Source organism: Salvelinus alpinus, chromosome 10 (genome assembly GCF_045679555.1).
Source record: "Salvelinus alpinus chromosome 10, SLU_Salpinus.1, whole genome shotgun sequence".
Classification (NCBI taxonomy): domain Eukaryota; kingdom Metazoa; phylum Chordata; class Actinopteri; order Salmoniformes; family Salmonidae; genus Salvelinus; species Salvelinus alpinus.
In genome coordinates, this window is record NC_092095.1 from 29,010,823 (window position 1) to 29,035,226 (window position 24,404).

General features: G+C 45.7%; 1 protein-coding gene across 4 annotated transcripts in view; it reads left to right on the top strand.

Moving 5' to 3' along the window:
- Nucleotides 1–435: 435 nt before the first annotated feature.
- sulf1 (sulfatase 1) overlaps nucleotides 436–24,404 on the top strand; it is a 68,862-nt gene continuing 44,893 nt past the window's right edge. Inside the window, exon 1 of one of the 4 annotated variants that reach the window (XM_071328782.1) lies at nucleotides 436–705. The gene's annotated coding sequence lies outside the window, so the exon portion shown is untranslated. The remainder of the gene's footprint in view (nucleotides 706–24,404) is intronic. The other 3 variants (XM_071328783.1, XM_071328780.1, XM_071328781.1) reach the window with 3 other exon arrangements.

Genomic DNA, 24,404 nt, shown 5'->3' on the forward strand with positions numbered 1-24,404 from the left:
TGCCCTGTATCTCTCTCACTCTCTGTCCCTCCCTCTCACTCTCTGTCCCCCCTCTCACTCTACTCTCACTCTCTGTCCCCCCTCTCACTCTACTCTCCCTCTGCCCCCCACCCCTCTCACTCTACTCTCACTCTCTGTCCCTCCATGTCACTCTCTGTCCCACCCTCTCCCTCTACTCTCCCTCTGTCCCCTCCCTCTCTCTCCAACACACAAACACACACTCTCACTCTCTCTTTCCCTCTCAGGTTACTGTGGCTAGGGGCTTTCTCTACTTGTGTCTCTCCCATAGTGTGTGTGTCTCTCCCCTCTCCCTCCTCTGTCCTTGTCCCTGCCTCCTGGCAGCAAGGAGCCACCCAGTAGCCAGCCTACAGAGAGCTGTGATTGGTTAGGGTGGAGTGGGACTGGACTAGAGGAGGCGGTAGGTCTGCTCTGCCTCTCTGCTCAGGGACGTGTCTCAACAGATGGTTGGGGTTAAAGAGTGTTATCACATCGTAGAGGGGATTAGAGCTGAGAGGTTGTCCTCTTCTTCTCCTTCATCCAGAGGAGCTGAGCTGTGTGGTCCACCTCTCCTCTCCACTACTCTACCACCAAGAACAGAACTCTGCATGAGAACAAGAAGAGAAGAGGAGACGGGGAGAAAAAAAAGAGATCCTTATCCTTCTTTCTCACACTCTCACTCCGGCACTCTGCTCTCTTGCCTTCCAGGTAATGTGAAACGTTTTCTTTGTCACTTTCTTTCACCTTCTATTTCTCTTTTTCAGTCTTTTTCTGCTTCCAGGTTTCTTTCTGCTGTTAGAGCTCTAGTTTTCCCAGTAGAGAGTTTAGAGGTGAGAGAGACAGTCAAACACCTCTCTCTTTCTCGGTCTGTTGGCAGTGATTTATGGCAGCATGCAGAGATGTGCTTCTGTTCACTGAGAGACAGAGTTGTTTCACAGGCGCTCTACTCAGGACAAGACTGTGTGTGTGTGTGTGTGTGTGTCGCAGAACTTCAGAGTTTTCTCTGTGAATGACAGGAATTCCCTCCGTTGCAACATTCCATAGTCCTCAAGGATTAGAATTTTAGAGCGCTGGAGCAACATTCCATGAATGGAATATTGTTGTTTCATAAATACTGCATGGCTTCCTTCACCATTAATACGGAGTTTCTGAAAAGAAGAAAGCAGATAGTATTGACTTGCACTCTGAGACCTGTGCACATGAGTGCAGTGGAATATGTCAGAGGTGGTTGCGTGTCCATTTGTGACGAGTATGTTTTTTTATTTACGCAAATTTATCAAGTTTGAATTATTGGGAATTTGATATAAATCTCATCTCATCCACACGTTGTGTTTGGTTCCGCAGATTCTTAACCCATGCTAGTGGACATTTTATTTTGGAGTTCGATTTTGTGGACTTGCTGAACAAACTAAAAACTCCCCTTGGTTACCGCAACTCACCCACACAATCAGCAACACAGAGTACTTTGATAAATCAAACTAAGGGTGTTTGGTTATTTGGCTCACAGTGGCAGTAGAGCCAGACTGACTAAATGAATGTTGCTGTTCGGATCGTCTTCCTGACTGACTACCAAATGGCACCCTATTTCTCTATATAGTGCACTACTTTTGACCTATGGACCCTTGTCAAAAGCGTTGCACAATATAGGGAATAGGGTGCCATTTGGGACTGTCAGAGAGCGCTGCTGCGGAATGTACGCCTGACTTCAGCCATTTAACTCCATTCAAGTGAAAAGGGAGTCATTGAGAATGGATTGGGAATGTGATGTATCGTATTTATACCTCGCTCGGGCACTGTGTGTGTGTGTGAAGTGTTTGTGACCTGACATTGTGCAGCTGTTTGGTGAAAGAGGAACAGAGTTTGGTGAGAGAAAGCTTTTGTGTTGGTGTGTGTTTACCCAGTCAGCCGTTGGTCCACTTCCTGATTAACATCAAAGAGTGGTCTAATGCAACCAGCATTGCATATAGATCATCCTGTGTGGATTTTCACACCAAGTCTGTTGTATTGATGAGCGGGCTGATGAGCAGATACTATAGAGGGGTTTTGGCTGTGAAAGGTTGCTAGTTAAGCACGCCTGTTAAATGACTCAAATGTAAATGTAAAATGGTTCGGCTGTATGGGTAGCAGAGAAATTTGATCTAATTTTCTTACTGTAATATTTATTGAAAAATCTGCCATAAATCCTCCCACAGTCAGCCTTTTGGTAGAGGAAGTTTTTTTAATTGTTTATTTAACCAGGCAAGTCAGTTATGAACAAATTCTTATTTACAATGACAGCCTACCGGGGAACAGTGGGTTAACTGCCTTGTTCAGGGGCAGAATGACAGATTTTTACCTTGTCAGCTCGGGGATTCGATCCGGCAACTTTTCGGTACTAGGCTTGCCACCTGCCACCCCTTTAAAGAAAATGTTTTCAGTGGTATTGGTGGAAGAGAAACTTCACCACCAACTCTAGCTTTAACACGACCGATGTATAACCTATCAGTTCCATATGTATGTAGTTCTGTGTAGAGCCTCTGTACATACAGTACTAGGCTTGTGTGGAAGATCTCTGTATGTATGTAGTTACTGGTATATAAAAGGGAGATTCTCTCTCCTCCGCCCTAGATTAAGTAAATGGCAAGTTTATGCAGTGGCGCCGTAAAAAGCCTCTGCCTATTGGATGCACCAGGAACAATTAGCGTAACATGTACACGACTGGTTCTGATTTCCATGCCTGTCCGTCCGTTCCTGCCATGAGCTTTAGTGTTGGGGCAGAAGGCTAGATGAGCGCTATTGAGAGATTGACGAAGACGGTTGTCGATTTTAGGAAGAGAAGGCTACAGTGAGATTGAGAAGGTACAGCGGATAAATGGTACTGTAGATTGTACTATATCCAGTCACCAAGTAAATCCTCCAAAGTGCTAATTTTGTCCGGCATCTAATTTTACAAAACAATTGAGATGTACAGTATTTTAACTGTTCTATTTACCAAATTCAGTGCAACAGTCGTTGTTATGCTTTTATTTGCCATAGCTTGTGGTGAAGATTATGCTTAGTCCAGATTATACTCAAAGTCTAGATTGTAATTAAATTGTAGTGGTTGATAGTGCCAGCTCTTATAGGTAGACCCTCTTATAAGTTGATAGTTGTAGTGAAGTAGTAGTTATGCTGTCACTTGTCATAGCCAAGTCATATTCAACACTATTCCCAGGAAAGTCTTCTTTGAGTTTGTGGTGCATATTGTTCTTAAAGTACTGGAAGGTATTTCCAGCCCAAAGAGTAAGAGGGGAGACCCTTCACACAGGTTAGTGTTAGCGTGTTAGCAACAACACAAGCAGCTGTTAGCTATAACGTCAGTGGGGTTCCAAGGGGGCAGCGCCGTGCCAAGACAAACATTGTCCCAGTGGCTATCTACCTCTCCTCTGCCTCGCTCGCTGTCGTTTCCGTCTGACTCGGGCTCTCTCTCTCTGTGTGTGTCTGTGTTTGTGTTAACGCACTCGGCTTGAGTAGAGAGCGAGAGAGGGAGAGAAAGGGATAGCGAGGGAATGAGCGAGCGAGATAGATACAGGCTGACCGAGTCTTATAATGACACAGAGAAAATCTTAGTCATGCGAGAGGAACAGTGTGTGTGTGGTGGGGTATGCCAGCATAAAGCCTGCATGACTGTATGTGTCGACTGACTGGTGGAAAAATATCTATCATGTGTGTTTACGACCAGTCTTTGGAATGTGTGTAAAGTATCTTACCTTCCTAAGTCTCTCATTTATCCATATACAAAGCATAGGTGTATAGCAATTTTCCCTCCCTTATTTTATGTTTATAGAATGTCCCTTTATCCTCAAACCAGAACCACATTTTCACGGGTATTACGTCAAACAAACGGCTGTTGCTATAGTGGACGACGTTTCACAGCTTTCTGACTGGCTGGATACTGTTGTACTTTATAAGACAGGGTAGAGTCAGTGGTCAGACTCTCTGCTAGTGTAAGAAACTGCTTGGTGTAACCCTGAACTGTATACCATCACGGTCGTAGCTAAGACGAGGAGAGGTCTGTCCGTGATAAAGCGCTGCTCTGCTGTCTTACAGTCCTACAGGCCCTAGTTTTGTCGCACCTGGACTACTGCCCAGTCATATGGTCTAGTGCCACAGAGGGACATAGGCAGATTACAGTTGGCCCAGAACAGAGCAGCACGGCTGGCCCTTAAACGTACATTGAGAGGTAACAACTCTCCTGGCTCAAAGTAGAGGAGAGATTGACTGCATCACGACTTGACTTTGTGAGAGGTATTGACATGTTGAAATCACAGAGCTGTCTGTTTAAGGGACTAGAACACAGCCCCACAAGACATGCCACCAGAGGTCTCTTCACAGTCCCCAAGTCCAGAACGGACTCTGGAAAACGCACTGTACTACACAGAACCATGACTACATTAACTTTATTCCACCTCAAGTAACTCATGCAAGCAGTAAAATCAGAAGAAGAAAAAAAACGACACCTTACGGAACAATGAGGACTATGAGGAGACACACACAGGCACACACACATGAACACACACACTAGCACACTCACTCCACACACATGTAGGTATGATAGTATTATAAATGTTGTATTTCAGATATTTAGTGACGTAATAATGTTATGTGAACTGTTTTATTACATTTTGCTTAATTTGTTTGGACCCCAGGAAGAGTAGCTGCTGCCTTGGCAGCTAATGGTGGATCCTTAATAAATACAAATACAAACACAATGTCTCTCTGGGACCAATTGGGAAGGAGAGAGAGAGGGATGGAAAGAGAACAAGCAGAGATGAGGACAGAGACTAAAGACAGACCATCTCTGCATGGTTTACATGCGGAGATGGGTAAAGAGGGAGAAATTGGGATGGAAAGAGAGAGTAGATGGAAGAGATAAAGAGAGCATAAACGACTGTGTGAGCCAGTGAGTGACACTATTTAAAAGAGCTGTCTCTTCTCAGCAGGCAGCCTGTGTTTTAGGAAGGAAACTCAACCACCCTCCTCATCCCTCTCTCTCTCACTCTCTTTTTCTCCTCCCTTAGCTCACTCTTATTTCTCTCTCTCCCTCCCAATTTCTCCTTCTTCTCCCCCCCACTCACTCTGTCCTCCCTCTCTCTCCTCTTTCCTGGTTTATCTCTCTATCCAGTCTTGATGACAGTACAGCTCCTCTCTGCAGGCTGATTGCATGGTAGAGACCAGAGAGATTGTCTGTCCTCCTCTATCATCCTCTATCAAACTAAATGACCAGTATTTACCAAACAGCAGGCAGTGAGCTCATCTTACCAGGGTGCGTCCCAAATGGCCCCCTATTCCCTAAATAGTGCACTACTATTGACCATGGCCTATAGGGCTCGGGTAAAAAGTAATGCCCTGTATAAAGAATAGGGTGCCATTTGCTCCGAATAGCCTCATATCCTTTGTGTGATCACAGTCTTTAGATCCGTTTCAGAGAGACACTTTCTTTCTCTTTCGGTTGCCTTGTAGTTGGTAGTGTTCTAGCAGAGATAGAGAGACTGTGTGTTGTTGGTAGTGTTCTAGCAGAGATAGAGAGACTGTGTGTAGTTGGTAGTGTTCTAGCAGAGATAGAGAGACTGTGTGTTGTTGGTAGTGTTCTAGCAGAGATAGAGAGACTGTGTGTTGTTGGTAGTGTTCTAGCAGAGATAGAGAGACTGTGTGTTGTTGGTAGTGTTCTAGCAGAGATAGAGAGACTGCGTGTTGTTGGTAGTGTTCTAGCAGAGATCGAGAGACTGTGTGTTGTTGGTAGTGTTCTAGCAGAGATAAAGTGTGTGTGTGTTGTTGGTAGTGTTCTAGCAGAGATAGAGAGACTGTGTGTAGTTGGTAGTGTTCTAGCAGAGATAGAGAGACTGTGTGTTGTTGGTAGTGTTCTAGCAGAGATAGAGAGACGGTGTGTTGTTGGTAGTGTTCTAGTATGAAGCTACAGAGCGAAACTGTCGCAGTAAAGTTTCCTGGGGTTTTTAAGAGCAAGAAATGCATGCACTCACAGGCACATGCACTCTGCAGTGGGCTGCTCCGGGTGCTCACAACAGCACTCCCAAGTGTTTGCGCAGTCTTCCTCTCTGGAGCTAGAGGTGTCATGGAAGGTAAACGAGACGGTAATGAGAAGCTAAACGAGACCATACATCCTCCACCTCTGTGTGTTTTGTTTTAAGTAGTGTCTGCCACCATCTCTCCTTTCTCGACCTTGATGAGCAGTTGTGAAGTTCCGTGTTTTGGACTGTAACCTCACTCACAAGTTAGGGTGCTGTGCGGTCAGTCAGAACAAAGTTAGAGCCTGTAGTTTTGTAGTGAGTTAGTTGAAAGACACATGGGCCCTTTAGTTTGTTGCAGTGAGTGAGAGTGAATGGGAGGGGAGAGCGGGGGAGTCCTTCGCTGTGTTACTGCACGTGGATGCAGCAGGGGCTTATAGTGAGAACAAGAGAGCGGGGAGGGAGGGAGGGAGGGAGGAGGAGAAAAGGGGGACGTTGAGCGCAAAGAAGCGGGGAGGAAAGAAGAAAGGGGAGGTGTGAACATGGGAGGAGAAGAGGAGGGGGATGAAGAGAGGAGAGAGATGCCTCTTAGGAGGGTAGTGTCAGGGGTGAGTATGTTGTGATCAGAGGATGGGCCTCACGTTATTATACTGTTATTTAGGCGCACGTTCACACACACACACACACACACAAAATACATATGCACGCTTATGGACACACACGACCATCTTTTGAGCAAAAGGCAGGCATGGGAGCAGAATCAGGCAAACATGGTTAACATGTGTGTACACACACACGTGTACACACACGTGTACACACACACTAACCACAACCCCTTGTCCTCCCCTCCTACCCACCAGAGGCCTGCAGTGTCCCTGCCTTGTCATCCCTGTTGTCCCATAATCTGCTCCCTGGGGAGCAGCAATCTGTTTGTGATTGTCAAGAGAAAGGGTCCTGCCTGTATCACGTACCATTAAGCAGGCTGTCAGAATGCATCCATCCAATGGAAGTAGGCTGGGGGTTTGGGAGAAGTGGTGGCCCCTGGAGGATCCAAACCTTTCATCCACCGACTATACAGAATGGAGATAATAAGGGAGGAAGGAGGGAGATTGAGGGGGGAGGAAGGGAAAAGAGGAGGAGGAGAGAGGAAGGGAAGAGGGAGGGATTTGTGATGAACACAGCCCACGGCTCTTTATTATGCTCTCTCTCTGTCTCTCTGTCTCTCTCTGTCTCTCTCTCTGTCTCTCTGTCTCTCTCTGTATGTCTGTCTCTCTGTCTCTCTCTCCTCTCTGTCTCTCTCTCTCTCTGTCTCTGTCTCTCTGTCTCTCCTTCCTCTTGATGGTTGGACAGCTCCACTAATAAAAGCCAGCATGCATTTGCTTCAGCTCCTCTGCTCCTTTTCTTCCTTCTGCCCCTGGAGCGCACACACATTCAGACGCTGTCCCTCGTGTGTGAGACTGTGTGTGTATATTCGTGTGTTATGTGACCATGTGCGGGCGAATGGCCCCTAGTCTTGTGGTCTTTTTACTAGGGTCTTCATTTTATAGAGTCTTTGTGGCCTTTATGGTCTAGGGTCTTTAGGGTCTAGGGTCTTTATGGTATAGGGTCTTTATGGTCTATAGGGTCTAGGATCTAGGGTCTTTATGGTCTAGGGTCGTTAGGGTCTAGGGTCTTTAGGGTCTAGGGTCTTTATGGTCTAGGGTCTTTATGGTCTTTAGGGTCTAGGGTCTTTATGGTCTTTAGGGTCTAGGGTCTTTATGGTCTTTAGGGTCTAGGGTCTTTATGGTCTTTAGGGTCTAGGGTCTTTATGGTCTAGGGTCTTTATGGTATTTAGGGTCTAGGGTCTTTATGGTATTTAGGGTCTAGGGTCTTTATGGTCTAGGGTCTTTGGGGTCTTTAGGGTCTTTATGGTCTATGGTCTTTAGGGTCTTTATGGTCTAGGGTCTTTATGGTCTTTAGGGTCTTTATGTTCCTTAGGATATAGGGTCATTGGTATAGGGTCTTTAGGGTCTAGGGTCTTGATGGTCTTTAGGGTCAGGGTCTTTATGGTCTTTAGGGTCTTTATGGTCTATGGTCTTTAGGGTCTTTATGGTCTAGGGTCTTTATGGTCTTTAGGGTCTAGGGTCTTTATGGTCTTTAGGGTCTTTATGTTCCTTAGGATATAGGGTCTTTGGTATAGGGTCTTTAGGGTCTTGATGGTCTTGATGGTCTTTAGGGTCAGGGTCTTTATGGTCTTTAGGGTCTTTATGTTCCTTAGGATATAGGGTCTTTGGTATAGGGTATTTGGTATAGGGTCTTTACTGTCTAGGGTCTTTATGGTCTTTATGGTCTAGCGTCTTTACTGTCTAGGGTCTTTATGGTCTAGGGTCTTTATGGTCTTTAGGGTCTAGGGTCTTTATGGTCTAGGGTCTTTAGGGTCTTTAGGGTCTAGGGTCTTTAGGGTCTAGGGTCTTTATGGTCTTTAGGGTCTAGGGTCTTTAGAGTCTAGGGTCTTTAGGGTCTTTAGGGTCTAGGGTCTTTATGGTCTTTAGGGTCTAGGGTCTTTATGGTCTTTAGGGTCTAGGGTCTTTAGGGTCTTGGGTCTTTAGGGTCTAGGGTCTTTAGGGTCTTGGGTCTTTAGGGTCTAGGGTCTTTAGGGTCTAGGGTCTTTAGGGTCTAGGGTCTTTATGGTCTTTAGGGTCTAGGGTTTTATGGTCTATGGTCTTTAGGGTCTTTATGGTCTAGGGTCTAGGGTCTTTAGGGTCTTGGGTCTTTAGGGTCTAGGGTCTTTAGGGTCTAGGGTCTTTATGGTCTTTAGGGTCTAGGGTATTTATGGTCTTTAGGGTCTAGGGTTTTATGGTCTATGGTCTTTAGGGTCTTTATGGTCTAGGGTCTTTAGGGTCTTTATGGTTTAGGGTCTTTATGGTCTATGGTCTTTAGGGTCTTTATGGTATAGGGTCTTGATGGTCTAGGGTCTTTAGGGTCTTTATGGTTTAGGGTCTTTATGGTCTATGGTCTTTAGGGTCTTTATGGTCTAGGGTCTTTAGGGTCTTTATGGTCTAGGGTCTTTAGGGTCTTTAGGGTCTTTAGGGTCTTTAGGGTTCTAGGTTCTTTATGTCTTTATGGTCTAGGGTCTTTATGGTCTAGAGACTTGATGGTCTAGGGTCTTTAGGGTTCTAGGTTCTTTATGTCTTTATGGTCTAGGGTCTTTATGGTCTTGGGTCTTTATGGTCTAGGGTCTTTATGGTCTAAGTTGGATATAATATCTCTGCTGTAAATGTCCTAAACAGTGATAAGCTGAAGGAGTGAGAATGATTGAGCGATATAGCTCTACTTGGGTGAATATTGTCTTTAAGGAGTGGTTGGCTAAAATACAGTAAGTTAAGGCTGGCAGGTGCTGGAGTGTGTGCCAGGACAGATAAAAGTAATTGAATTACAAATGACGCTACCCACGCCTCGGAAAGCCACACGCATAGCGCCCAGGGCAATGGAAAGGAGAGGAGAACACTCAGAGTACAAATTACAGGTTCAGTATGCCTAAGTTTGACTGACTGACTGACTGACTGTGTGTGTGTGTGCATGTCTGACTGACATAAAGTATGTACTCACACACATGCACAAAGTGTGTGTGTGTGTGTGTGTGTGTGTGTGTGTGTGTGTGTGTGTGTGTGTGTGTGTGTGTGTGTGTGTGTGTGTGTGTGTGTGTGTGTGTGTGTGTGTGTGTGTGTGTGTGTGTGTGTGTGTGTGTGTGGGGGGCCTATGTGTGAGAGACATGGACAGCGGAGGAGAGTGAAAGGCCTAGCACAGACAGACGCCATGGGGCGAGAACGCACCGAGATTTTTTTTACAAGGTATCATGTGTTACTCGGTGGCGGTCATGGCTGTAGATTGCTTATGACAGCCAGGGTCTGGCGAAACTTGTTCTCAGGGTCTGTCTCTCTGGGTTTTCTGAGAATACGCCTGCACATGCTCCACATTCTGGCGGTGTAGCATTTCACGCTACCGTTCCTAGGACACAGGAACTTTAGCCGGGAGCTTGCTGATAGAGCTGCTACCTCTCTGTCTGGAATCTACAACCGTAGCGTGAAAGAGCAGTGGACATTTTCATGAATGTGTGTTTTAGTGCACACATGGAATCCAGAGTACATTGAGATGTATAGTGTAATTAATACTGCCTGCAGTTCCTTAGTCTATATCAGTTGATGGCATGAGCCAAGTTGTATGGTGTAACTGCAGTACCCTAGTTTGTAGTACCCTAGTTTTAGGTCTGCCAGTACCATAAGACAGTGTTTCCCAACCCTGGTCCTCCAGTACCCCCAACAGCCCAACCCTGGTCCTCCAGTACCCCCAACAGCCCAACCCTGGTCCTCCAGAACCCCCAACAGCCCAACCCTGGTCCTCCAGTACCCCCAACAGCCCAACCCTGGTCCTCCAGAACCCCCAACAGTACGTATTTCTATTGTAACCCTAGACAAACACACCTGATTCAACTCATTGAGGGCTTGATGAATAATTGACAAGTTGAATCAGGTGTGTTTGTCTAGGGTTACAATATAAATATGTACTGTTGGGGGTTCTGGAGGACCAGCGTTGGGCTGTTGGGGGTTCTGGAGGACCAGGGTTGGGCTGTTGGGGGTTCTGGAGGACCAGGGTTGGGCTGTTGGGGGTACTGGAGGACCAGGGTTGGGCTGTTGGGGGTACTGGAGGACCAGGGTTTGTGTACTGTTGGGGGTTCTGGAGGACCAGGGTTGGGCTGTTGGGGGTACTGGAGGACCAGGGTTGGGCTGTTGGGGGTACTGGAGGACCAGGGTTGGGCTGTTTGGGGTACTGGAGGACCAGGGTTGGGCTGTTGGGGGTACTGGAGGACCAGGGTTGGGCTGTTTGGGGTACAGGATGACCAGGGTTGGGAAACACTGCCCTAAGGCATTGCACAGGAGGCATTGGGATGTAGGTTTTGTTTTTGCTACTCTGTTGATTGACACATGGCTTTTCTCTGGATTTCCAGCATGGTCCAAAGTTATTCTGTAGAGAGAATTGGAGTGCGTCCCAAATGGCACCCTGTTTCATATGTAGTGCACTACTTTTGACCAGGTACCATAAGGAATAGGGTGCCGTTTGGGACGTACCCAAATTAGGGAATAGGGTGCCATTTGGGAAGCACCCTTGTTGTATCGAACATAGCACTCTGAAACGTCTTATGTTAATCCTGGTGTTTGGATTACACTTGAGATCGGCGCTAACTCCATTCTTGTGGTTGCTGTGGTGTAGCAATTTGTCACACACACGCACGCAGTCCACAAAGTCCACAAACAAGACCCAAATTGCTCTATGCCATGTCAAAACAATTGTCCTGCCCTTTAAAACAAATCTGTCGAACAAGTGGCTCTGTTCTGGAGGAGGAGCATTAATCACTCGAGAAAGACTGTTCACATCCCAAATGGCACCCTATTCCCTGTATAGTGCTCTACTTTGACCAAATTGGGAATAGGGTGCCATAACTAGATCAGCAGAGTCTTTTCTTACACCAGTGTCAATGAATAACCTGCTCTAAATAGCAAGCATGACTATCCTCACTGACTACACCTCTGAATGGCACACACACACACACACACACACACACACACACACACACACACACACACACACACACACACACACACACACACACACACACACACACACACACACACACACACACACACACACACACACACACACACACACACACACACACACACACACACACACTCACAGATGAATGACTCAACACCAGGGCCGATCCTTAGTCCAACAACTTGTTCCTTATAGCTTCTCTTTCTTTCTCTCCTTCTCAGAAAGAAAGCCCCATGTTCATGAAAGAGGGATTTTAGTCTTGAATCTGTGCCACACTTCTCATGTCAGTGATCAGTGCAGAAACATGCATTCCGGGATTACTGAAGTGGGTAAAATACAGAGCTTTTATAAAAATACGAAAATGCTACTGACTCGCTTTGGTCTCTCTGTCTGTCTCTCTCTTTGTGTGTGTGCCTCTCTCTGTCGCTGTCTCTCTCTGTTTCTGTCTCTGTCTCTCTCTGTGTGTGTGTGCCTCTCTCTCTGTCTCTGTCTCTGTGTGTGTACCTCTCTCTCTCTCTCTGTCTCTCTCTGTGTGTGTGTGCCTCTCTCTCTGTCTCTCTGTGTGTGTGTGCCTCTCTCTGTGTGTGTGCCTCTCTCTCTGTCTCTGTCTCTCTCTGTGTGTGTGTGCCTCTCTCTGTGTGTGTGCCTCTCTCTGTCTCTGTCTCTCTCTCTGTGTGTGTGCCTCTCTCTGTGTGTGTGCCTCTCTCTGTCTCTGTCTCTCTCTCTGTGTGTGTGCCTCTCTCTGTGTGTGTGCCTCTCTCTGTCTCTGTCTCTCTCTGTGTGTGTGTGCCTCTCTGTGTGTGTGCCTCTCTCTCTGTCTCTGTCTCTCTCTGTGTGTGTGTGCCTCTCTCTGTGTGTGTGCCTCTCTCTGTCTCTGTCTCTCTCTCTGTGTGTGTGCCTCTCTCTGTGTGTGTGCCTCTCTCTCTCTCTCTGTCTCTGTCTCTCTCTCTGTGTGTGTGTGCCTCTCTCTCTGTCTCTGTCTCTCTCTATGTGTGTGTGTGCCTCTCTCTCTGTCTCTGTCTCTCTCTATGTGTGTGTGTGCCTCTCTCTCTGTCTCTGTCTCTCTCTGTGTGTGTGCCTCTCTCTCTGTCTCTCTGTCTCTCTCTGTGTGTGTGCCTCTCTCTCTGTCTCTCTGTCTCTCTCTGTTTCTGTCTCTGTCTCTCTCTCTGTGTGTGTGTCTCTCTCTCTCTGTCTCTGTCTCTCTCTGTGTGTCTGTGTGTGTGTGTGTGTGTGTGTGTGTGTGTGTGTGTGTGTGTGTGTGTGTGTGTGTGTGTGTGTGTGTGTGTGTGTGTGTGTGTGTGTGTGTGTGTGTGTGTGTGTGTGTGTGTGTGTGTGTGTGTGTGTGTGTGTGTGTGTGTGTGTGTGTGTGTGTGTGTGTGTGTGTGTGTGTGTGTGTGTGTGTGTGTGTGCCTCTCTCACTGTGCCACCATGCTGCTGATTTCATGGGAAAGAAGTATATCTCTTTATTAACAATGACCTCAGTGGAAACCCATTGAAACAATTTGCTCAACTTCTTTTTTTGTGGTTTTGGGGAGTCATTTATGCAAGATATATTTGAATTGTGGCACACAGAGAGGAGAAAGCCACCCATCACGAGTGAGTTTGACTGGCAGATTTGGTCCATAGACTGTTTTAAATGGGAGAACCTGGGTTATGTGCTAAATGTTACACTATTTCCTATGTAGTGCACTACTTTTGACCAGAGGCCATTATGGTAGTGCACTACATAGGGTGCACTATAGTGCACTGTATGGGGATTAGGATGCCATTTGGTACACACCCCTGTGGTTGTCTAGAAAGGCTATATGGATGAAAATAGATACATACAGTATATTGTAGAATTATGATCTATACAGTACCAGTCAAAAGTTTGAACACACCTACTCATTCCAGGGTTATTCTTTATTTTAAAATGTTCTACATTGTAGAATAATAGTGAAGACATCAAAACTATGAAATAACCCATATGGAATCATGTAGTAACCAAAAAAGTGTTAAACAAATCAAAATATATTTTATATTTGAAATTATTCAAAGTAGCTACCCTTTGCCTTGATGACAGCTTTGCACACACTTGGCATTCTCTCAACCAGCTTCACCTGGAATGCTTTTCCAACAGTCTGGAAGGAGTTCTCACATATGCTGTGCACTTGTTGGCTGCTTTTTTGTTGTTGTTGACCACAGTCATTTAATGAGCAAACTGTTGTAGTTGCAGCTGCAATTAATGTTTAAAAAAATGTTCCATAAGCCCATATTTAATTGTGGCTGATTCTCTGTTTGTCCTAATCACTCTGCATGTACATCAAAGACCACATCACTGTAATTGCTTTTCCTCGATCTTTCATTTCTCTCTCTCTCTCTCTCTCTCTCTCTCTCTCTCTCTCTCTCTCTCTCTCTCTCTCTCTCTCTCTCTCTCTCTCTCTCTCTCTCTCTCTCTCTCTCTCTCTCTCTCTCTCTCTCTCTCTCTCTCTCTCTCTCTCTCTCTCTCTCTCTCTCTCTCTCTCTCTCTCTCTCTCTCTGGGTGTGTTTTTTTACTCCCTCTATTAATTATCTTATAAAAGGAGTCTCCTGGAGCTCTCTCTTTAAACTTTTCAAGAGTATCATCAGGGCCTCCAGATTACTTAGCAGTGCGGGACTAGAATAGACACCAGGACCTCCTGATGACTCAGCAGTATGGGACTAGTATAGACACCAAGGCCTCCTAATGAGAAACCAAGGCCCCCTGATGACTCAGCAGTATGGGACTAGTATAGACACCAAGGCCTCCTAATGAGACACCAGGGCCTCCTGATGCCTCAGCAGTATGGGACTAGTATAGACACCAGGGCCTCCTAATGAGAAACCAAGGCCTCCTGATGACTCAGCAGTATGGGACTAGTATAGAAACCAGGGCCTCCTGATGACTCAGCAGTATGGGACTAGTATAGACACCGGGGCCTCCAGATTACTTAGCAGTAAGGGACTAGTATAAACACCAGGGCCTCCTGATGACTCAGCAGTATGGGACTAGTATAGACACCAGGGCCTCCTAATGAGAAACCAGGGCCTCCTGATGACTCAGCAGTATGGGACTAGTATAGACACCGGGGCCTCCAGATTACTTAGCAGTATGTGACTAGTATAGACACCAGGGCCTCCTGATGACTCAGCAGTGTGGGACTAGTATAGACACCAGGGCCTCCTAATGAGAAACCAGGGCCTCCTGATGACTCAGCAGTATGGGACTAGTATAGACACCAGGGCCTCCTGATGAATCAGCAGTATGTGACTAGTATAGACACCAAAGCCTCCTGATAACTAAGCAGTAAGGGACTAGTATAGACACCAGGGCCTCCTGATGACTCAGCAGTATGGGACTAGTATAGACACCAAGGCCTCCTAATGACTCAGCAGTATGAGACTAGTATAGACTCCAGGGCCTCCTGATGACTCAGCAGTATGTAACTAGTATAGACACCAGGGCCTCCTGATGAGACATCAGGGCCTCCTGATGACTCAGCAGTATGTGACTAGTATAGACACCAAGGCCTCCTGATGACTCAGCAGTATGGGACTAGTATAGACACCAGGGCCTCCTGATGAGACACCAGGGCCTCCTAATGACTTAGCAGTATGGGACTAGTATAGACACCAGGGCCTCCTGATGACTTTGCAGTATGGGACTAGTATAGACACCAGGGCCTCCTGATGACTCAGCAGTATGGGACTAGTATAGACACCAGGGCCTCCTGATGACTCAGCAGTATGTAACTAGTATAGACAGCAGGGCCTCCTGACGACTCAGCAGTATGGGACTAGTATAGACTCCAGGGCCTCCTGATGACTCAGCAGTATGGGACTAGTATAGACACCAGGGCCTCCTAATGAGACACCAGGGCCTCCTAATGACTTAGCAGTATGGGACTAGTATAGACACCAGGGCTTCCTAATGACTTAGCAGTATGGGAGTTTGTATGTGAAAACTATTTCTAAGAAGCATACTTTCAGTTTTTCCGAACTCATTTCACTCATGCATAAGAGGGACATACCGGTGCTGGCACATGAGCAGATCAAGAACACAGCTGGAATGCCGATTTAAGCTGTTTACATGTCCTAATAATTCAAAAGATTGCTCAGAAAACCAGGTGTTTTAATCAGCGTATGTTTACTTCAATATTTGACCTTACTCCAATTTAAGATAAGCAGAGTAAGGTGTTTACATGACTATTGCCATACTTGACCTACTGCCATAATCAGTTTAATATCATACTATTACTGTGCATGTAAACATTCCCAATGTCTACTGTTCATTTGCAGATGGCCCACATCTGAATGGTTACAGTTGTGGTGTGTGGTCCTGGTTGGTTGATTTATTACTTAGTTAAGCAGCTTGTTAGCTATAGTTAGGCTTATATGTTAGTTGCATCTTAGCTAGCTTGTTGTCTAGTAAGGAATGGTATTATTAACAGAGACATACTATGTACAGCACTTTGAGAGGGAGAAAGTGTGTATCTTTCAACCACACACATACACGTTCTCCCTCACGAACACACAGTACACACACAGAGTCAACTCGCAACTTTTCCGAAACAGCCGTCCTCTTGTGTGTTTTAATCATTTCCCTCTCAGCGTTCTCAAAGCCTCTCAGCGTTCCCAGCAGAGTTCCCAACGGACCACCTGGTGGCCGGGCTGCTTCAGTCTTTGATGTCCGTGGGAGCTGGATTAATTTAATGATATATTTACATGGACACATAATTAATGATCAGGGTCTAGCAGCCTGGGGCTGGGCTGTAAGGGCACTACAAAGGGGCTCTCTAAGGGTGTAGGGTTTAGGGGTTGAACTCGGGCTACCGGTACAGATTCAGCTTTCACAGAACCAAGGCACTCCTTTAGTTGTGTTGTTGCAATCCAGATCTCTGTTGATTTATAGTTTTCATAGATCAGTTGTCAGTACTGGGCTTGAATCATATTTGTCCTTACTTTGTGACGGAAGTGTCACTGGAGTGAGTGTGAGAGTGTGGTAGCTAAAGAGACAGCACTCCTTCAGTCCGTGGGCTGGACAGCAGTGTGGGAGAGAGATCCAGGCTTGACCAGTCTTGATGGGCACCGCGCCCTACCCCTCTACCTCCACGACTCCCTTCTGCCCCGGCCTACTCAGGGCACCCAGGGCCCTCCTCACAAAGATTCTTCTCAGTGTACCAGGCCCCGTGGCATCCGCCCAGCCAAATTCCCCAACAGGATAAGAGCAACATTTGGAACAAACCTCAATATTAAGCTCATGGGGCTCCATAATAATCCCCCCCCCCCACCCCCCTTGGAAAAACAAGTGGGAGTAATCAAGGCTGGGCTGAAATATGGGAGCGGTATCAGAACCAAATCAGTAGATTCTGTCTCTCCCTCTTCTACACACAGAGATCGCCTTATACATTCTCTCTCATGTTTTATTTGGCATCTCGGCACACACACATATTCCTAATCTCTCTCTCTGTCTCTCTGTTTCTCTCTCTCTACCTCTGAGATTATCCTTCGTTGCTGCACAGCCCATAGCTCTCTCTCGCTCAATAGGTGAAGTCAGGCCCTCACTGAAGTACAGTACACTCAGAAACCATGGCAACAAAGCTAGCTAGCTAGTGCAGGGATGGCTGGCTGGCTGAATGGTTGACTGGTAGGCTGCTGTGAAGGCCTCTAACCACACAGCGTCCTGTGCCCTGACCGTGCACTGACCTGAGTGGTTATGTGGCTTTGATCGCGGCTAGTTTAGACTAACCTCAGCCACTTGGGCTGGGATGGGCCTCCTGAGCTACACACTCACACACACAACACACACATGGGTTACATGGGGGGTGAGATAAGGAGAATGAGTGTGTGTGTATCTGTGTGTACATGCTTGTGCGTGTGTGTGTGTGTGTGTGTGCTCAAGTGTGTGAAGTCATCCCAAGCCAAGGAGGTAGAGGGAAACCATTACAAGCCCCAGAGGGACAATGGTGGATTGCGGTTAAGGAGCTTTGGGAAGCCCTCTGATTGGCTGTGCATTCCTTACAGCCACAGATAACACACGACCCTCACACACATACAAACACAGACGGCTAGCGCACGACATGGCAGACGGAATGCATCTGGCTCAGTCTTCTGTTTGGCAGCACCGTCTTGTGCATTTATCAGTCATTACTGAACAATGAAGGGAATTGAACAATGGAGGAAATAAAAGGAAGAGGGACAATGGAATGCGCATGACACTGATTGATCCTTAAAGATCCTCCTCTTTCCCCTGAAAGTGAACTGTCCCGATCATCACAACTCCTTATGTTCCTCTGGAAATAGAATCCTCCGTCCATTTTGTTCCTTGTCAGGCTGAACATGAAAAGTTATATTGGAGGAGAGGTTCTGAGTGTCAAACCTAAACCAGATGTCACTGGGACCCTGAAGTAAGTCCCTCATTCATAATAGGCCTGCTCGTTAGGGGCAAGCCCCCCCCCCCCCCCCACTCTCTCTCTTTCCCTCTCTTTTTGATTCTCACTCTCGCTCTTTCTCTCTCTCTCTCCCTCCTCTCTCCCTCTCGCTCTGTCCATCTCCAGGCTAGCCAAGGCTGAGAGGAACAACGCAGATGAGAGGAGGAAGTAGGGCCTGATGGCATAGTTATAATGATGTGTGCTGCTGGAGTGTGTAATGTATACTACCATAGCTCTCTCACTCCCTATACAGCTGCAAGGCTTTTCTTGTAATTCATGGTTAGTAGTGGAGGGAGAGGTTGTTTTATATCATTAGTCATGAAAGTGAAGATTATCATGCTGTCTACCAATAAGCACCCTAAGCGGCAACTTATTCTCATAGGGCTCAGGTCAAAAGTAGTAGACTAGTAAGGGAACAGGGTGCCATTTGGGACGCTGACTCAGTGTTGATGGCCATTAATCTGAAAATTGCACATTTCTTACTCCATCTGGCAGCTGTGTGCGTGTCAGAGGGACTGACTGGAAACTCCATAGTGCCCTTTTTGTTTTGGTCGACTTTGAACCCCCGTCCCCAGGCCCTTTTCTTCTCCTGGACGGCTGGTCCGTCCCCAATATTCTACTACTGCAGCTGAACCCTTGATGAGTACAGTAAAGGAGTAAAGACTAATTTAAAGGCTCATTAGTGGCGCTAATCCTCCAAAACAATTAGGAAGCAGAAACAGTATGACTCTGCAGTAGTCAGGTTGAGTACCAAATGGCACACTATTCCATATGGGCCCTGGCCAAAAGTAGTGCACTAAATAGGGAATATAGGGTGCTATTTGTGACATAGCCTCTGGGTCTGGCATAAAAGACCTCTTGTTTCCTACAGACGTATAGAACTATGTTCTAGGGGGACTTTTGTGGGGCAAAGAGAAATGTTTTTGCCCCTCTTACTAAGTTGAGGGTCTTTGGTCTATAGTTTGCTTTGGTTGGGTTCACTTAAGCTTTCTCAAGAGGTCATTCCTTTTAAATGTGTCAGTTTTGGTCTGAAGGAAAAGGCTAAGAAAAACGACTTCTGATCAAGAATTCTCATATTTCCTTCACATTTGGAGATTTTCTATCACTCTTCTGAAAGATGCCAAATACCTTCCATATGCAAAGCATTTGCAATGCCAGATAACAGAATAACACAATATTCTAGTCAACTATTCCCTCAGGTTTGAACACATCCTGAAGGTTATCATTATGTGCGTCCCAAATGGAACCCTATTCACACAGGGCTCTGGTCAAAAGTAGTACACTACATAGGGAATAGGGTGGCATTTGGGACGTACAGCGCTTTCAGAAAGTATTCATACCCCTCGACTTTTTGCACAATTTGTTGTGGCACAGCTTGAATTCAAAATTGATTAAATATATTTTTTCTCTCACCAATCTACTCAAATACAACCCTTGTTTTTTAGGTTATTGTCCTGCTCATGTATTCAGGTGAATTCATCTTTGTTGGAAAGCAGACTGAACCAGGTTTTCCTCTAGGATTTTGCCTGTGCTTAGCCCCATTCCGTTTATTTTTCTTGTCCTGAAAAACTCACCTGTCCTTAACGATTATAAGCATTTTCATAACGTGATGCAGCCACCACTATGCTTGAAAATATGGAGAGGGGTACTTAGTAATGTGTTGTATTAGATTTGCCCCAAACATAACACTTTGTATTCAGGACAAAAAGTTAATTGCTTTGTCACATGTTTTGCAGTATTACTTTAGTGCCTTGTTGCAAACAGGTTAGTATTGTAGAGTAACTACAATGTTGTTGATCCATCCTCAGTTTTATCTTATCACAGCCATGAAACTCAAACTGTTTTAAAGTCACTATTGGCCTCATGGTGAAATCCCTGAGTGGTTTCCTGCCTCTCTGGGAACTGAGTTAGGAAGGACTGCAGTATATTTGTAGTCACTGGGTGTATTGATACACCATCCAAAGTGTAATTAGTAACTTCATCATGCTCAAAGGGATATCCAATGTCAGCTTTTTGTATTTGTACCATTCTACCAATAGGTGCCCTTCTTACATGCTGACCACACCGCTTGCGTCAGTTGTGCAAGCGTTGCAAAATAAATGTACACATGCATGTTATTCAATCATTGCACCCACACTGCTCACGCACGTCAGCGAGCGTCTGCGTAGCCAGGCGCTAAAATAGAAATTGGTTCAATTTGTGATGCGCTGCAAGTCCGGTCACTCCTATCTCCTCATTGGTTTTTAGGAGCATATACCCATGTGGGGGATTGTAAGATGAACTGAAGTCCACACTCCGGTCAGATGTAGTAATTCTGTAAAGTTGGTTACCAACCTCCATATAAAGTCCAAAGAAGAAAAAGAAGCCTGAAGGAGGAGAGATGATGAGAAACGAATTTAGTTTACCCTTTTATCTGTGGATTAATTGTCGGAGTAGAGGACCTTGTGCATTTCAGGTAAAATAACAACCCAATGTTTATATCCGGGACAAATTAGCTAGCAAGAGCAAGCTAATTTCCCCAAATGAATATAATTGGATCAGGGTTTGTTTTGATATTTCAACCTGCGTGTCCTGATTGCTTCTGGTGTGGTCGAACAAAATCAACGTCCACGCACGTCCGGTTTGGTCAGCATGTTAGAGAGACATTGGAAAACCTTCCTGGTCTTTGTGGTTGAATCTGTTTGAAATTCACTGCTCGACTGGGGGCCCTTACAGATACTTGTATGTGTGGGGTACAGAGATGAGGTTTCCAATCGGTTGAATAATTGACTCAAGACATTTCAGCTTTTCATTATTAATTAATTAACATTTCTAAACATAGGCCAGTGACAAAAAAAATCACAATTGAATCCATTTTAAATTCAGGCTGTAACACAACAAAATGTGGAAAAAGTCAAGGGGTGTGAATAGTTTCTGAAGGTACTGTAGTCAATTATCTCTCCTATGAGATAAGCCTCCTTTGTTCCTGGGTCTACAGCAAGGCTACCCCTGCTCTCTCTTTGTCTCTCATCTCCCATGGTGTAATAGGAATGTCAGGACATCACTACTGTCAGGGGCTGGAATCTGGTTGTCAGAGGTTAAAGTTCAAGGTGTGTGTGTTTAGGGGTCTCGTAGATGAGTGGGCATCATTGTTGGAACTTCACTTGAATATTAGAAATGGCTGAGTGCGTAACATATTTATCCATTTCCTGTGTCCCAATGAGAACTGAAGTTGACCTTTGTTCTCTGAAGGTAAAAAGTCAGTAGAAAAGTGAACCAAATCAGGTCAAATTAACACTGAATCATGTTCAATTGAGTTGAGTTAAAGGGAGAGGAAGGTGACAGATGGAACCCTCCCGTCTGTCCCAAATGGCCCCCTATTCTCTATATACTGCACTACATTTGATCACAGCCCTATGGGTCCTGGTCAAAAGTAGTGCCTTTTATAGGGAATAGGGTGCCATTTGGGACATTGGCTTTGAAGACAGCTGCCTCAGCACAGTGTCAATGTGCTTCCCCGTCCCATGATCAAGTTTTATAGCATTGTATTAGCGCTGTAATTCCAGTTGTAAGGAGAATGTGGCGATTTGGGGCTGTTAGCGTGGCATATCACACAATGACACTCTTTATCTGCCTCTCAGCTTCTTCATTCCTCAAGAAGTCCCATGAAAAGAGCATTGCTACGGATCATTGGCGTGGCTAATTGAGAATGCATCCCAAATGGCACCCTGGTCCTTATATAGCACACTTCTTTTGACCAGAGCCCTCTGGGGCAGCTTATGGGTCCTGGTTAAAAGTAGTGTACTGCATAGGGAATAGGGTGCCATTTGATTTGGGCTGCAGTGTGAATGTGGGTTGGGTGCTAACATTAGACAGAACCTTTTTACTATTGAGTATAGCCTCTTGTTGGGTTGTTTAGAGTCTTCCAGTGACAGTGTAAGGAGTTAAGTGGGCTTCATCGTGCGTGTGTGAGTAGGGCATGTTTTTTTGGTAATCTAGTGTTTCTAACATCAAAACAAATTGCGCCGAATACAACACGTGTAGACAATGCAGTTTTAAGAAAAAAAACAAGTGTTAAGAAAGTATTTACTAAATAAACTGAAGTAAACAATAAATAAATACAAATAAAAATGAAAAAAATAAGAAAAATAACAAATAACATCTGGCGTGTGTTGTGTATGTACACGTCTGTGTTTTCGCCTACGTGTGTGTGTGTCCTGCCAATCCCTGCCTGAGGGCTGAGGGTCTAAACAGTGCCAGTGTTTGTACAGGGCTGTGAGGATGTCTGGGCAGGCTGTCCCGGACAATGCCTGTCCAAAATACTCTCCAAAAAAGCTCTTACTGCTCCATCTGAGATTTACGTCCCAAATGGCACCTTATTCCCTGCATAGTGCGCTATGGGCCCTGGTCAAAAGTAGTGCACATTATAGAGAATAGGGTGCCATTTGGGACACATGCTAAGAGCTGCTTATTATCACTACACATCTCTATGGGGAGACAAGCAGATGGAAAACCAATGACCAACACAGTTATGCAGATATAGGTTACATCCCAAATGGCATCCTAATCGCTATTCTGGCACTACTTTTGACAAGGGCACTGGTCAAAAGTTGTGCACTATTAGGGAATAGGGCATAGTTAACAAAGATTATGTTTAGAGGGAACAAAAAAACAGAGATTTAGGCTAACATGATTTGGTGACCATCTGTTTTGACAGACAGATCTATGAATGCTTCAGTATATATGTGATGTATGTTTTGGACCGGAGAGACGCTAGCTAGCTATGATGAAACACAGTTGTCAGACAGGGTAGGTTTTCAACTTCAACAATCTCACTTATTGCTGATTATGAAGGAAAGAAGATGTGGTGGGTGTGAAATGGTGGAGAAGGTTTACATTGATGGGTTGATTACAGAAACAGTGGCTAAACTACTGTAAAATCCAACCCCAGGAGTAATACAGCCATCAGCTTGGCCTGAGGGTGTGAGAAAGCAAGGTGGACCATGACAACCATGACATTGTAATAGCAGCTCCATCATCTCCCAGTGACAGGAGACCTTCTGGACAGCCATCTTGCTGAGTGGCACCATACTGATCTTCATTCTGACCTAATGAGCTGGAACAAAATGGTGGCTCTCCCACACCTGAGCCTGGCCCTCCCTCACGGAGAGACCCTGCTTTCTGGGCCAAAACCCCAGTGGGTGTCACTGCCTTTGTCCCTGCCTCTGTGCCCCTCAACTTTAGCAAACAGGCCCAGAGCCAGTTCCCAACCTAGCACTAGGGCTTTCTCCAAGGAGTAAAGAGGGAGCAATGGCTGAATTAAAGGTTCCATCCCAATATCTTTTTGTGTTTTCCTTCATGATCAGCATTAAGGGAAAACATAGGGTAGGTTTTCAACTTTAACTTACTCACCATTCAACATACAGTTTACTCTTAACCAAACAGTAAGGTATGTCTCCAGTTTAAAACCAGTCTATTAAGTCATATTAACAGACAATACAATGTATTTAAAACATTTCTCTCTGCATTATTGGGGAAGGCCCGTAAGTAAGCTTTTCACTGTTAGTCCACACTTGTTGTTTAACGAAGCACGTGACAAATAACATTTGATTTGATAAACTTGGTAAGCAATGTTATCAAGAGTGGAAAAAAACTATTTACCCAGTCAATACCAGATGGAAAGTTCTATCAACACCAATGGACCATAAATCAACGTCTTTCCAAAGCTTCAGAGACTCATTGGCGTCTTTCTGAACGTGGTAAATGTAGAAGAGGCAATAAGCCAGTGGTTATTATCGACAGTGACATCACAAATGGCACCCTATTCCCTGTACCCCCCCCACCTCATCACCCCCCCTCTCCCCCTCACCCTCTCCCTCCCCACCCACCCACCCATCCCTACCTCATCACCCCCCACCCCCCCCTACCTCCCCGCCCACCCACCCCTACCTCCCCTGTCACGCTTGACGAGCTTGGGGTGCCTGTTGACTGACAGGTGGGAGGAAGGGCTGTGATTGGTTCAGGGTGGGGCTTGCGGGAAGGCATTGGAGCGTGGAGATAGCCAGAGAGAGAGAGAGAGATGGTTGACGTGTGATAGAGTTGATCAACACAGGGAGAGAAGCAGATTCAGGCCTCTACACTGGATGTGTTTTCTCGTGAAATGATATGAAGGGATTAAGAACAAGATGACATTATAATACAGATGATGTCAACTCAGGTGAGCTCTCTCTCTAGTTCTCTCTCTAATAGTTGCCTTAAGATGGGTCAGTGTCTGTTGTCTGTCGTTTGTGTTTCCCAGCCTGTTCTTGTCCAGGTTCAGGCTGGGTTGAGGTTTCTGGGGTTGATCTTCATTTAAGGGTTGAGTATTTCACTCAACACACAGCACATGCTGGAACTGTTATAGGCTGTCCCAAATGGTCCCTCA